General features: G+C 40.7%; 1 long non-coding RNA gene across 1 annotated transcript; it reads left to right on the top strand.

Annotated features, from left to right (window-relative positions):
• Nucleotides 1-6,928: 6,928 nt before the first annotated feature.
• Nucleotides 6,929-11,743, top strand: LOC149462723 (uncharacterized). Its single transcript, XR_016312608.1, has 3 exons — nt 6,929-7,103; nt 8,855-8,890; nt 11,493-11,743. It is a non-coding gene; the product is annotated as an uncharacterized LOC149462723 (long non-coding RNA).
• Nucleotides 11,744-13,842: the final 2,099 nt, after the last annotated feature.

Raw genomic sequence — 13,842 nt, forward strand, 5'->3', positions numbered from 1 at the left:
TTCTGTATGTAATGTCCTTCAGTCCCACTATACATCACTGATCGCTGCCATTACTAGTAAAAAAATTAAAATAAAAATTCCAGTATATATACCGCCATTTTTAGACGCTATAACTTTCACATAAACCAACTAATTTACACACATGGTTTTTTTTTTAGCAAATACATGTAGCAGAATGCATCTTTGCCTAAATTTATGAAGACATTTTTTAAAATTTTTTTACTGGATGTTTTATAGCGAAAAGTAAAAAACAGTGGGATTTTTTTTCATAATTGTCGGTCTTTTTTTGTTTATAGCACAATAAAATAAAAAAAAAAAATACCACCTAAAGAAAGCTCTATTTGTGGAGAAAAAGGACAAAAATTTAAATTTGGGTGCAGCGTTGCATAACCACGCAATTGTCAGTTAACCTCCCTAGCGGTCTGATTATGTCCATATTTCTGTGCTCAAAGCGGTACATTTTTTTGCATGGAAATATGTATTTTTTTTATTGTAGGCCTGTAATTTTTAGGAATAACTCACTGAAATCTGTCCGAACAAGAGTCTAGTAAACATCCCGGGTAGGATAATACTTGAAACACGAAATCATAACTTATCATTTAATAAATAATCATAAAAAATAATAATAATAAATTTAATTCAATAATATAATCAAACCAAAAACACTGAAATTTGAAATATAGCGCCAAGTTCGCACATCACTGAGCAAAGTCGCAAAATCGTTTTCAGTGTCTGATGATGAATTTCCCCACGAATCATTATCACTCAATTCTGCAAGTGGTTCTGATTTACTATCACTGTTCTCTAGCTGGTCTAAAACCGCTTATGATCTTAAGGGACGCTATTTGGACGCCACTGACTTTTCTAGGTTTCCAGGCAGAAAGAACAGTCAAAATGCAGGCAGGGCACAGGACAAAGCACTCGGGACAAAATTTATGTGAAATGGGTTGATACAGTAATGTTATACTATGTGATTTTAGTGAATGTCACTTTTTGTCATTTTTGAATTTCCCGCTGTTACGTCCCCCGTACGTCCCGACGCTCGCAGGGGACGGAACGCAGATGACAGATGCATCCGCCGGATTACATTGCCAGGGACACTGCAGGAGGGACATTGCGGGAGCGCAGGACAAGGTAAGTGATCAAGGGATCGTGGAGCAGCGCCGCATGGTCAGCCCAAGTGTAGCTCGGAGTTACCGCTTGTGTTACTGAAATTTTACCCCGAGCTACACTCAGGAATACCGCCAGGGAGGCTACAGTAATGCAGCGCCGAACTGCAAAAAAATGGCCTGGTCAGGAAGGGGGATAAATCCTCTGGAGGGTAAATGGTTAATTACCTGGACTGAGCATATGTGATGTTTTGGACAATGGATGTTTTTTACTTGGAGTCTCTTTATTAATTAGCATAGCCCAAGATGATGTTAGTTTTAGCATGTGGAATTGCAGGAGAATGTCCGCATGTAGATGGCATTAAGCTCTCTACTTTTTGTCTTTAAAGCTGAACTACACTGCATCTGAGAAGTACAAACCAAAATTATTACTTAATTCATTTTTAATATTCAAAGCTATCTCCTCCATCCATCCATGTCTCCATGAGTGAGAAATCACTTTGAAAAACACCCTTCTAGCAATTCTGTCCATGGCCATCTTCAATAAGGGCAGAACAATTTACTTCCTGGAATCTGGAAGCCATTAGCCCTTAGCTCAGGCAGGAGGGTGTACTTAGCTGAGAAAGCCCCTCCTTCCCTCCTAAAGACTCCTGGGATGTATGACATCATTTCCCCGGGCCTGAAAACCAGGAAGTAACTGAAGAAATGTAAAAACAAAAATTAAACAAGTAAATATGATAAACATTCCTATCTGTTTACTAATGTTAGCAGCATACGGATTGAATAGTCAATGTTAACTGAAAGAGTGAAGTTCCACTTTAAGGCAATACATTTATACGAGAGCATGTATACATATTACACAGGTCTTTTTATGGTGAACAAACAGCAATCTACAAGGTGTATTGGAAAGTAACATCTTACAACTGTTTTCACAATATTAATGTGAGGAAGAGTAGTGTTCCCCCAATAGACCGCACTATAAATGTGTCAAATATACCTTAAAGGGGAGTTCCAGTGAAAAAAATAAATAAATAAGACTCAGTAGCTACAAAAACACTTACCTGTCCTTTGATCCAGTGGTGCCCCCCCACAGCCCGTTTCACCAGCCGCCCTGTGTTCCCGGCCCGTCATCATCAGTGTGGTCACCTGGCTGTGACAGCTTGCAGCTTCACAGCCGGATGCCCACTGCACATGCACAAGTAGCGCTGCGGTTTGTGAATGGTGCTGCAGTCTTCTAGGACCTTTCATGTGTCTCAGAAGACTTTGGGGAGGAAGGGGGGAGAACAACTTCCACTTCTGATCGCCTAGGCCCATGGTGGCGAGCCTATGGCACACATGCCGCAGAGGGCACACAGAGCCCTTGCTGCTGAAACACGAGCCAAGTGACATCACTACTGCCCAGCAGCTGAGCATCGACTTCCGCATATGCATGGTCGCGGCACCAGCCGATGACGTCACGAGCCATGACTACCTCCCTAGCCGCTCGTCGGAGCTTTCAGCGTGCGGTCATCCAGCAGTGGATCTGTCACAGCAGCTAGATGCTACAAACAAGAATGCCGATTTGCTGCACTGGATGTGAGTTTTTAAACATATTTAACTGAGACTAACATTCTTTTAATGTTGTGCTGTCCCACTGGCATTTAAATCTGCAGCATTAGGAACATTGCCCTCTGTGCCCATGGTCAGTGGAACATTGCCCCTCTGTGCCCATGGTCAGTATAACATTACCCCTCTGTGCCGGTGATCAGTGGAACATTACCCCTCTGTGCCCATGATCAGTGGAACATTGCCCCTCTGTGCTGGTGGTCAGTGGAACATTGCTCCTCTGTGCTGGTGGTCAGTGGAACATTGCTCCTCTGTGCTGGTGGTCAGTGGAACATTGCCCCTCTATGCTGGTGGTCAGTGTAACATTGCCCCTCTGTGCTGGTGGTCAGTGGAACATTGCCCCTCTGTGCCCATGGTCAGTGGAACATTGCCCCTCTGTGCTGGTGGTGAGTGTAACATTGCCCCTCTGTGCCCATGGTCAGTGCAACATTGCCCCTCTCTGCTGGTGGTCAGTGTAACATTGCCCCTCTGTGCTGGTGGTCAGTGGAACATTGCCCCTCTTTGCCGGTGATCAGTGGAACATTGCCCCTCTGTGCCCATGGTCAGTGGAACATTGCCCCTCTGTGCTGGTGGTCAGTGTAACATTGCCCCTATGTGCCGGTGATCAGTGTAACATTGCCCCTCTGTGCCCATGGTCAGTGGAACATTGCCCCTCTGTGCTGGTGGTCAGTGGAACATTGCCCCTCTGTGCTGGTGGTCAGTGGAACATTGCCCCTCGGTGCTGGTGGTCAGTGGAATATTGCCCATCCATGCTGGTGGTCAGTGGAACATTGCCCCTCTGTGCAGGTGGTCAGAGGAACATAGCCCGTCTGTGCTGGTGGTCAGTGGAACATTGCCCCTCTGTGCTAGTGGTCAGTGGAATATTGTCCTTCTGTGCCCATGGTCAGTGGAACGATGCCCCTCTGTGCTTGTGGTCAGTGGAACATTGCCCCTCTGTGCTAGTGGTCAGTGGAATATTGTCCTTCTGTGCCCATGGTCAGTGGAACGATGCCCCTCTGTGCTAGTGGTCAGTGGAACATTGCCCCTCTGTGCTGATGGTCACTGGAACATTGCCCCTCTGTGATGGTGGTCAGTTGGTAGTTCTGGAAATGAAATCCTAAAGTGTGGAATTCTCTGCCAAATAATTTTAAGTCAATGAAAGCACTTGGGATTGCTTTTCTTACTTTGTTCCATCATATGCTTGTGAGCAGCTGTTATCAGCAAAAAGGTTCAACATCACTGGTCTAGGCGGTCGCACCTGAAGTGGGTACCTGTCATTTTCAGGTAGCTACTCCTAACCCCCCCCCCCCCCACCACTCCCCAAAGGTGCAGATCCGGGGGACCAGTCCTTAAAGCGGAACTTCCCCATTTGGGTGGAGCTCAGCATTAATGTAAAAACATATAACAACAATGTGCAAATATTTAAAGTGTACTCCACAAATATGCTTAGCACACATAAAATGTGCAACAAACATTTCCCGAAGTGTCAACAAAACAATCTTTGTTTCCCCCAACTTTCAAACCATAAATTAAAATCCTCTAGTGCTCAAAATGTTTAAAGTGTTACTAAACCCACAACAGTAAAATCAGTCTGTATATGCAGTAAAGCATGCTTGTTATACTCACTGTGAAACCTAATCCTCTGCATTGTATAAAAATGCTGTTTGATCATAACTTCTCTGCCCCTCCTCTTGTTCAAATGTCCATGCTGATAAGACAGACTGAACCCGTAGCCCTTCTGCACATGTCAGTTTTGTGTGTATTGCTAGAGAGGTTTGTTCTCTTGGAAGAGTGCATGTGATCAGCACAGGGCCAATCAGCACTATCCAGAAAGAGGTCAGGGGTTCTGCATCCTCCTAGAGCAGAAAGAAAACTCCTCCTACAAGCTTTAACCAGTGCTCTGCTGGACACTGATAGAAGTCACAAGACTGCTCTAACTGCTGATGAGAAAAGGTATTTAGCAGTTTATATGTACTAAAATAATTGCATTTCCATGTTCTGTGTACTGTGGGAGACCAGATATAGTGAATGCAGGGTCCTGGGTTTAGTAACACTTTAATGGTTAATCCTCTTTAGTCTTATCCAGTTCATAACTGTGCTGTGAGTTTTTCTTTGTATCCTGAACAATTCTTTAGGCAGTTGTGACTGCAATCTTTCTGGGTCTGTCTGACCTTGGCTTGGTATAGAGAAATCTCAGAATTTTCCACCTCTTAATAAGTTATTGAACTATACTGACTGGTATATGCAAGGCTTTGAATATCTTTTTATATCCTTTTCCATCTTTCGATAGTTCCATTACCTTGTTACACAGGTCTTTTGACGGTTCTTTTCTGTTCCCCATGGCTCAGTATCTAACCTGCTCAGTGCATCCACACGAGGGCTAATAAACTCATTGACTATTTATACACAGACACTAATTGAAATTTGAAAAGCCACAGATGTGGGACATTAACCTTTAATTACTATTTTAACCTGTGTGTGTCTGTACAAAGGCCAAACATTCCAGGGTAGGTAAACTTTTGATCATGGCCATTTGGGTGATTTCTGTTATCATGATAATTTAAAAAGGAGCCAAACAACTATGTGATAATAAATTGCTTCATATGAACAGTATCCTTAAAGTGGAGTTTCAGCCGTTTTTGTGTTTATTAAAAGTCAGTCACTTTTAATATTATTATTATAGAGTATTGATATAGCGCCAAAGGGTTTGCTCAGTGCTGTACATTAGAATGGGGGACAAGACATGAGACAATACAGTAGCAAAACAATACACAATACACGAGGGTTAGAGGGCCCTGCCCTTTCGAGCTTACAGTCTAGGAGGGAGGGGATGGTGGTACAGGAGGAGATGGCTGTGGGGGATGGAATGAAGTGAGGAGTGGAGTGGATTGGCTGTTAGGTGAGGGTGGGGTAGGCTTCCCTGAAGAGATGGGTTTTCAGGGTGCGCCTAAAGGTGAGGAGGGTAGGGGACAATCTGATGGATTGGGGAAGTGAGTTCCAGAGGATGGGGGAAGCTCTGGAGAAGACCTGCAGTCGGGCGTGGGAGGTAGAGACCAGGGAGCTAAAGAGAAGGAGGTCTTGCGAGGAGCGAAGATTACGGGTAGGGTGGTATTTGGGTATCAGGTCGGTGAGGTAGCCTGGGGCAGCCCATGAATGGCCATGAATGACACACACTCACCTGTCCCAGGGTCCAGCGATGTTCTCACCCGTGCCATCCCTTCTCTGCCTCTTCTCTCTCCAGTGCCGGCATTACAACTATGGCACCAGCCTGTGACAGCTTCTGGCTTCACAGCTAGGTGCCCACTGTACATGTGCGAGTTATGCTGCACATTCTAATTGGTCCGACAGTCTTCTGGGACCTTTGAAGGAGACTGCGGGAGGAAGGAGGGGGCATAACTTCTGGCTCACTTCGCCGCAGTGAACTGAGCTAGAAATGCGAGCGGCTACCTGTCAAAAGCAGGTATCCGCTCCCCCCCAAAAGGGGTCAAATATGGCAATGGAGAGGGGGTGGAGGCAAACAAGCTGAGCTTCCACTTTTAAATAAAAGACAATTTGTTGTATGATCAGTCATATTTTCAATATCAATGCCAATATTTCACAATTTCTGGCAGGGTTTTGAGTACAACTGTAAGTGTGAGAGTAGTCCCCACAACTCTCTCTCTCTCTCTCTCTCTTTTGCGGTGTTATATATTCAAAATACCATTTGGTGCTCACATGAAATACGCACACAGTTCAGCTCTGACAATGTTTTTTTTATAGTGGAATAGTAAAGAACACATAAGGTGATTGTAAAGTAATAAAATTGAAGCTTGTATGATTTGGGGTCAATGCCGACCACTAAATAGTGAATGTGAATAGGGTGAGCAAAGGAATCAGGGTGCCTAATGGTTTAATTGTGTACTGCTGAATAAAAACAGCCCCATATACAGCCAAGTTTACTAATTCAAAATGTGCTCCTATGTGTATATCTTAATACAATTTCCCTTGGATGCTTCAAATGACTGTAACATCCACTTCCTACTTGCACTCCTTCAATATTTAGTCATAATTAAAAACAAAATCTCAGAGAGCAAAGGAATACATAGCAAAGTGCTGAGCAAGGATCACCAATTAATGAATAATAAATATTTGCATGGTATGTGTTGATACGCCTTCTCAATTTGTTGTGACCAGCCAGGGGAAGAATTTGCCCTCATTTCATTTCCTCCTTCGTTATATATAAAAAGGCCCCATTGAAAACCTCAAACATCAAATTCTCTTCAGGCTTCTCAATTTTCCAAGAAGGCAAAGCAAACCTAAAAGCAGATATGTCTGGAACTAAAAATTGCAGCAGCCAGAAGATCAAATGCCAAGATCCATGCAAGAACCCTTGCCAGAAAAACGTAGTCTGCAAAGATCCATGCCAAAACCGTAAGTGATTTATACATGCAAAAGCATTTTTATAAACAAATACATGTATTACTTAGGCTTTATAGTCTACATTCTATTGTACAATTAATAATATCTTGCCATTTTCTATTAGGTGTGGATATATACAGTACTTATGTCAGTTATCACTTATCAGTTACTTCAGTTTTAGCTGAATATTACTATTGGAGTGACTTTGTCATTAAATTCCAACTGCCAATGAAAGTGCCCCCTACATTGACGATTGTAAATAATTACCTCTGCTGCCTATGATGGCACTATAATGAACAGAAATCACAGCTTGAAGATTTAACAGAACCACATTTTTTGGATTAGGTTCCTGGTCCCTTGTTGCACTCTGTGGTTCCTACCACCAACCCCCAGGTCACTATCATGTCCTGCAGTGATGTAAGGGTCAATAGAAGAAACCACTGAGCCCAGCAAGGTATTGGGGGGGGGGGTGAGGGCAGAAAATCTAAATTCCCTCTTTAGGTAGTGATTTCTCTACAGGAGTTTGATGGCATGGGCAATACAAGAGGAAGTATTCATAATCTTCTTTTCAGGGGATACTTTATTTGACATTTTGATTGTTAATGACAGAGTGGCCTCTTTAATTATCATACAAAATATTTTTTTCCAGTACTTATCATACTCTACACTATAATAGCTTCTACAAATTATCAGAGGATAAATCAGATTGTAGAGATATGTAAAGAAATATACATGTTATATAGAACTAAATTCTAATTTCTGACTGGAGTTTACCATAAACATGTGAAATTGTGGCCAGATATTCTGACTTCACTTCCCACTTGCTTTTGTATCTTTACAACACAGGGTTAGATACACAACACAGAATCATGTCATTGTGGTATTAGTACCATTCAGAAGCCCAGAAAGAAGCTAGGTGAACATACATTAAAGCCTAAGTGTAGTCACCCCAAAAAAGATCAGCACAAGGGACTGTAGGTAATCAGTGTGAAGTGTTTCTTGTGCTGCTGGCTGTTGTTTTATTTGAAATCCTCTATGGTCTGATACCCTTCTACCCCTGCAGCTATAATCTTCCATTACCACAGGGTTTACTACAAGCTGAGGGACCTGTCATATGCACCAGTCAAGATGCATTTTTATATATTACAAAATATATGAAAAATATTTTTAAAAATACATTTTCAAATATACTGTATGTCTTTAAAAATAGATTTAATCTACATTTTTGGAATGCATTTACAAAAACATATGTTAAAATGACTTTTTTATATGTTAAAAAAAAAATCTGAACAATATATTTAAAACAAATATATTTTTAAAAATATTTTTCATATATTTTGTAATATATAAAAAACACATTTCATTTTATATATATATATATATATATATATATATATATATATATATATATATTTTGAATACGGCCAAAATGTCAGCATTTCAAATATATGTCAATATATTTGGGAAGAATATTTTAAATATATATTTAAAATATATTTTTCTTCCATGTGGGATTTGTTAAAGCTTTTTGGCTGATTAATGTTTTGCCTGTGAAGACGTCATCAGAGTGTGGCTTTTTCTTTTGTGGAGGAGTGATGGACTCCATACCAGCCTCTGAGGGTAGCACTTGTGGGCTGGAGTGGTGCATTTTTCTTTGACTCTTCCAAGTGAACTCTACCACAATTGCAATTTTTGATTGATAGCATTGCTGTTAATTGCTGTCTGGATTTTTTCTTTAATGTATGTTTGTTTGTTTTTTTCAGCATGTAAACCTCAGGGTCAACATGTTCGCCAACAAGGTAAAGAAGAGAAAGACATGATTGCCATAGATATTAATGAATGATATATAATACTGGTGTGGTATAGTGTGCACCACATGCCATATATTTATTCCCCTCTATTTTCATAGCTGCAATTATATTTGGGCAATTCCCTTTAATAAAAATGTGAGGAGGGTCTAAAGTGAGAGGCAGCAGTTCTGCAAGCCATCCTGATCCATCTGGCGGCTTTGCCTCACAGGTACAGACCACTGCTATCCCTATGGCTGGTCTACAGAGCTCTGCAGGGTGGACGGTTTTAAAAAAAAATGTATTTGCTGTCAACAGCACCACTTGCAGTCTCTGCCTACAGAGTATCAGCCATTTTAAAATTCAATTATTTAGGTACCACACACATGAGGAAACACATGACTCTGCACCACAGAGCTCAGTGGGAGCAGCACTTTAATAGGATGTGCTAGCAACCAAAGGCTCTCAATACTCTTATTTATTCCTTACATCATGCATGCTGCGAGGTAGAGGCATCAGGAGGCAGAAGAGGAATACTTGAAGGAGGATGGTTGGTGTTCTGAAATTGAGGAGAAGGAAATGGGGCAGGCTTCAAGGAGGACATTTCCCCGCTCCTTAACCCTGGAAGTTGTCTGTAGGTGAAGTGAAATTGTCGAGGACAGTGTTGTCTCTAGTGACGACTCAGGGTTCTTTGTTGCAGGCAATCTGTGGGAAACTGGTCCTTTTATGCTCAAACACCTTTAGGAGGACACTAAGTTCAGGTCATCAAAGAGGGGGACCCCTGATACCAATGCTTCAGACTAAACATTTGTCATCCAGACCCCTCCAAAAAAATGATGATACCTGCCATCACAATAGCTCCTGCCACCTCTCCTGGTCTGTTCCAGTACTCTGGCACGTTATAGGTGCCACATATCGTGTTTTCTACTGGACCTTAGTTGACCAATTTTTATTGTTTGCTGCAAGGAAAATCCTGGGAGCATCTCAAAGTTTGCATCCTATTCCAGTACCCAGGCACTGAAAATGTGCCTCACAATGTTTTTCACAGATGGATCTCAACTGCGAAACTTCTAATATTCCCGGGTCTCTCAGACACAGATGTCTAAAAACTTGACAGGAGTTATAACCCTCCCTTATTCTCTATCCAAAATGAAAAAAAGTTTTGCTTTCATTCTACTTTAGGTGGAATCTAGCCCTTTTAGAAATGCAACATACTACTATTGTTTTTAGAAATACAAATATCACTTACAAAAGACAATCTAATGTACCAACATATTTTATAAAGGACATGCTCTACATAATTGATACACAATGGAATTTGAAAACAGGTAAAAATATGGGGGTGATTTCCCCAACTTTTGTGAATCATAAGTCTGATATATTCTAATACAATCAGTGGGAAAAGTTAGAAATCAGATAAATATTTGACTCATCTAATAACTTCTGTATCGGAAACTAATAGCCCCATAGTCTTTGCTGTAATCAGTTAATCTACAGCATGTGTTGTATAACTGGTTCCTCACCAAAATCCACAGTTACAGTATCACTGTTATGGTTCGGTTATAGTCGAACCAGAAAAACAAAGGTAAGGCACACTGCACTATGAATGGTCTGTGTAATACCAGTCTCACTTTATGAGGCTTCGGTCATAGCAAATTAATTTATCTTAATTAAGCCACTCAGGACCAAGCATTGAGATAAATAAACTGTTCTTAAACATGGCATGTATAAAAGTCAAAAATTGTAAATACCCTTCAATTATCTCTGTACATTAAACCACTCTACCCTCTACACCTGAAAAGGTTTTGGACAAATGAAATAATATTTTTTTCATATCTTTAATAAATTCATTTGCATCTAAAATTTAGTTTTAGTTACCATTTCCAATGTTATGAATTGGCTGCTGACTTGAATGGGGATTAAAGCTAGCCATACACAGATTTAATTTCAGCCAATTCCCACTGAAAAGGATGCAAATTCAGCTGTGGGTGGCCCTTTTGGCCTCATCAAGCTTGACAAAACAAACATGGAAGGTAATTGAAGGGAACATTGATAGGGGAAAATTGTTGGCTGAACATTGACTGCATTCTTTCAGATGCAGTCACTGTTCAGGTATTCAAGTATTCAAGCACCTGCTTGATTACAATAGCGTGTAGTGCAGATTCCTTCATCTACACTAAACAGTGTGGATGGAGAAATCTAATCATTTTCTCTCATTCAGCCAAGGGTTGAACAAGAGAAATCTAGCTGCGTATAACTAGCTTATGTGGGAGTTGAGTAAATATATGCATTTGCTGCTGTAGGGAGGAAATTGCCAGAGGTGTAAAAACCAATTATGGACTGCCCATTGATATTTGTTTCAAGAAAATTTTCTATCCCAAAAAACTAATCAAAAGAAGTTTGGCTAAACACCTATTCTGAGAACTGAATAATGGAAACACACATAGAAAAAGATACCATGGCTAAATTTAAGGCATTTTGGAAATGTCATTTGTTATTAAATGTTTAATATGACTGCTAGCTTTAAAAATAAATATCACCTGTAGTCAATAGTGAAAATATATTTTACACTAAGCAATAGTTTATTACTAATTAAATATTTCTTTCTTGGCAGATCCATGCAATCCATGCAACCCTTGTGTTGTCCCTGTCTCCTGCTGTCCTGCTCCCTGTGATCCTTGCCAAGGCCAAGGAAGTTTCTGCTGTGATAAATGAAGACTTCGCGCTTGGGCCCAAAGCTTGAGATACTTATTTACTTCTCTGCAAAATCACCACACATCCTATTTTAGATCTGTTAAATCCTGCATCTTGTTACTGCTGGTTGATTAACCCTGCTCAATTAAACTTTACATTTCTTGCACTAAATATATTTCTTTGTCTTATTATACAAACTGCAACGGGGTGCATGGTATTGAAAAATAGTACATTTTCCACATTTACCGGAACAGTTTCAATGTTCAATACACTGCTGTAATAAATTATATATTGTTAATAATGTTGTTTTCTTCATAGAATCCTGTGGATTTTAAATATACAGAATGTTTACCATATGTCCATGTGAGCTATGTGTCTAACAGGAAAATTACCAAATTACATATTGTTTTGATTACTTCAAAATTATGACCAGGCACAAAACATCCAAAAGCTAACAAACCTAAACCTAGCCCTTACCCTTTCTAACCCACGAGACAGGTGTGGGGTGGGAGACTCCTGAAAACCTTCCCCATATGACAGTGAAAGGCTTTTCACAACAATGAAAGAAATGTTTTTTCCCAAACAAGGATAGCACATCTGGTGGGCCTATGTTTGGGAGCAGAACTGCGCACCAATTTAGACTGGAAACAGGGAAAAATCAGAGAAACTTACACCTGGTACCAAGTTTTTGCTACAGTATATTTATAAAGCGGATTTTTTTTCGTCTCAAAAATATTTGCAAACTATACAATGTGTCTCTCATACTAAAAGGTTTGAAGACTACTGATGGAGAGGTACTTTTATAATGTATTATTCTAGATATCACATTTTTCAAGAGCACATCCGTTGCACACTCTCTGAGAACATCAAATGTGCAGAATGTACACATTTTGTACCCAGCATTTTGTAAACATACAGTAGAGTAATTTTAAAGTCTACCTCCATGCACTTTTTGTGCCCACTTTTTCTACTCACTTGACAGCCCATTCACACTATAGCAGAGAGCTGCATGTTTCTGCAGAAGAAAAACACAGCTCTCTGCAAGGACACACAGAAAAAAATGCCTTTCTATGTGCCCCGTTCACACTTCCCTGCAGCTGTCACCTACAGTTCAGAGTGGTGCGGAAATCTGCAACAATGCTGCAGTTTTCTGTAATGCTCCACAGGTGAACTGTGGCAAAACACACAGAAAACACTTGCAGCAGGGGGAATCTGACAGTCAGGGGTGATCGGTGTGGTGGTGGGGCAGTTAGAAGAACTGATCCCCCTGTACAGCTCTCCATGAAACATTTGACAGCTGCTTCTGCTCATGTCTCCTGTTCAACTGTAGTGCAGCTGAGGCAACAGAAGACGGGTCTGGGAAATGTGTATTCAGTCCCCTTGTCTCTCAAAAGTGAGACTTCAGGGGTCTAAGCATAGCTCAACAAACTTTTTTTTGGTATGACATTGTTATATATTTCCTATTGCTGGCTCTTGCAGCTCTGCTGCATCAGTGAGATGTTTACAACAACAGTCTCTCCCCTGCATCTCCCGCTAATTGCTTTCTTCCCGCTGTCAATCTCTTATGCCACCCACAATGTTAACCATTTAGAAAAGTTTCTTATAAATATTTTGTAGAAGTTGGCAAACCTGACAAAACGTTGAATTTCCTTAACATTTCCAGGTGCTGACCAATCTACCACTGCTTTGATCTTCTCGGGATCCATGATCACTCCCTCTGGAGAAATTATATAGCCTAAGAACTAGATCTGGGTTTGTTCAAACTCGCATTTCTCCAATTTAGTGTAAAGTCTATTATTCCTTAATCTTTCAAAGACAGTGCAAACATGTTTGCAGTGCTCCTCCCAATTACCGGAAAAGATAAGAATATCATCCAGATAAGCAATTACAAATTGGTCCAACAGATCACGAAAAACCTCGTTGATGAAATGCTGAAAAGTTGCAGGAGCGTTGCATAGTCCAAACGGCATAACCAAGGACTTGAAATGCCCATACTTGTTACTGTTCAGTTTTCTATTCATCTCCTTGACGAATGTGGACAAGGTTATATGCCCCTCGTAAATCAGATTTTGGCAGAACGAAACCCTTCCAACATTTCAGAGATCAAGGGTAGTGGATAACGGTTTTTAATTGTGATTTTATTCATGTCTCTGTAGTCAATGCATGGACGCATGGTAGAGTCTTTCTTTTCAATGAAGAACAGGGCTGCTCCTGCAGGAGATGTTGAGTGTCTAATAAAGCCCTTCTCTAAATTCTCATCGATCCACACC

This window comes from Staurois parvus, unplaced genomic scaffold, assembly GCF_062004578.1.
Source record: "Staurois parvus isolate SC_StPar_1 unplaced genomic scaffold, SC_StPar_1.0 ptg000170l, whole genome shotgun sequence".
Classification (NCBI taxonomy): domain Eukaryota; kingdom Metazoa; phylum Chordata; class Amphibia; order Anura; family Ranidae; genus Staurois; species Staurois parvus.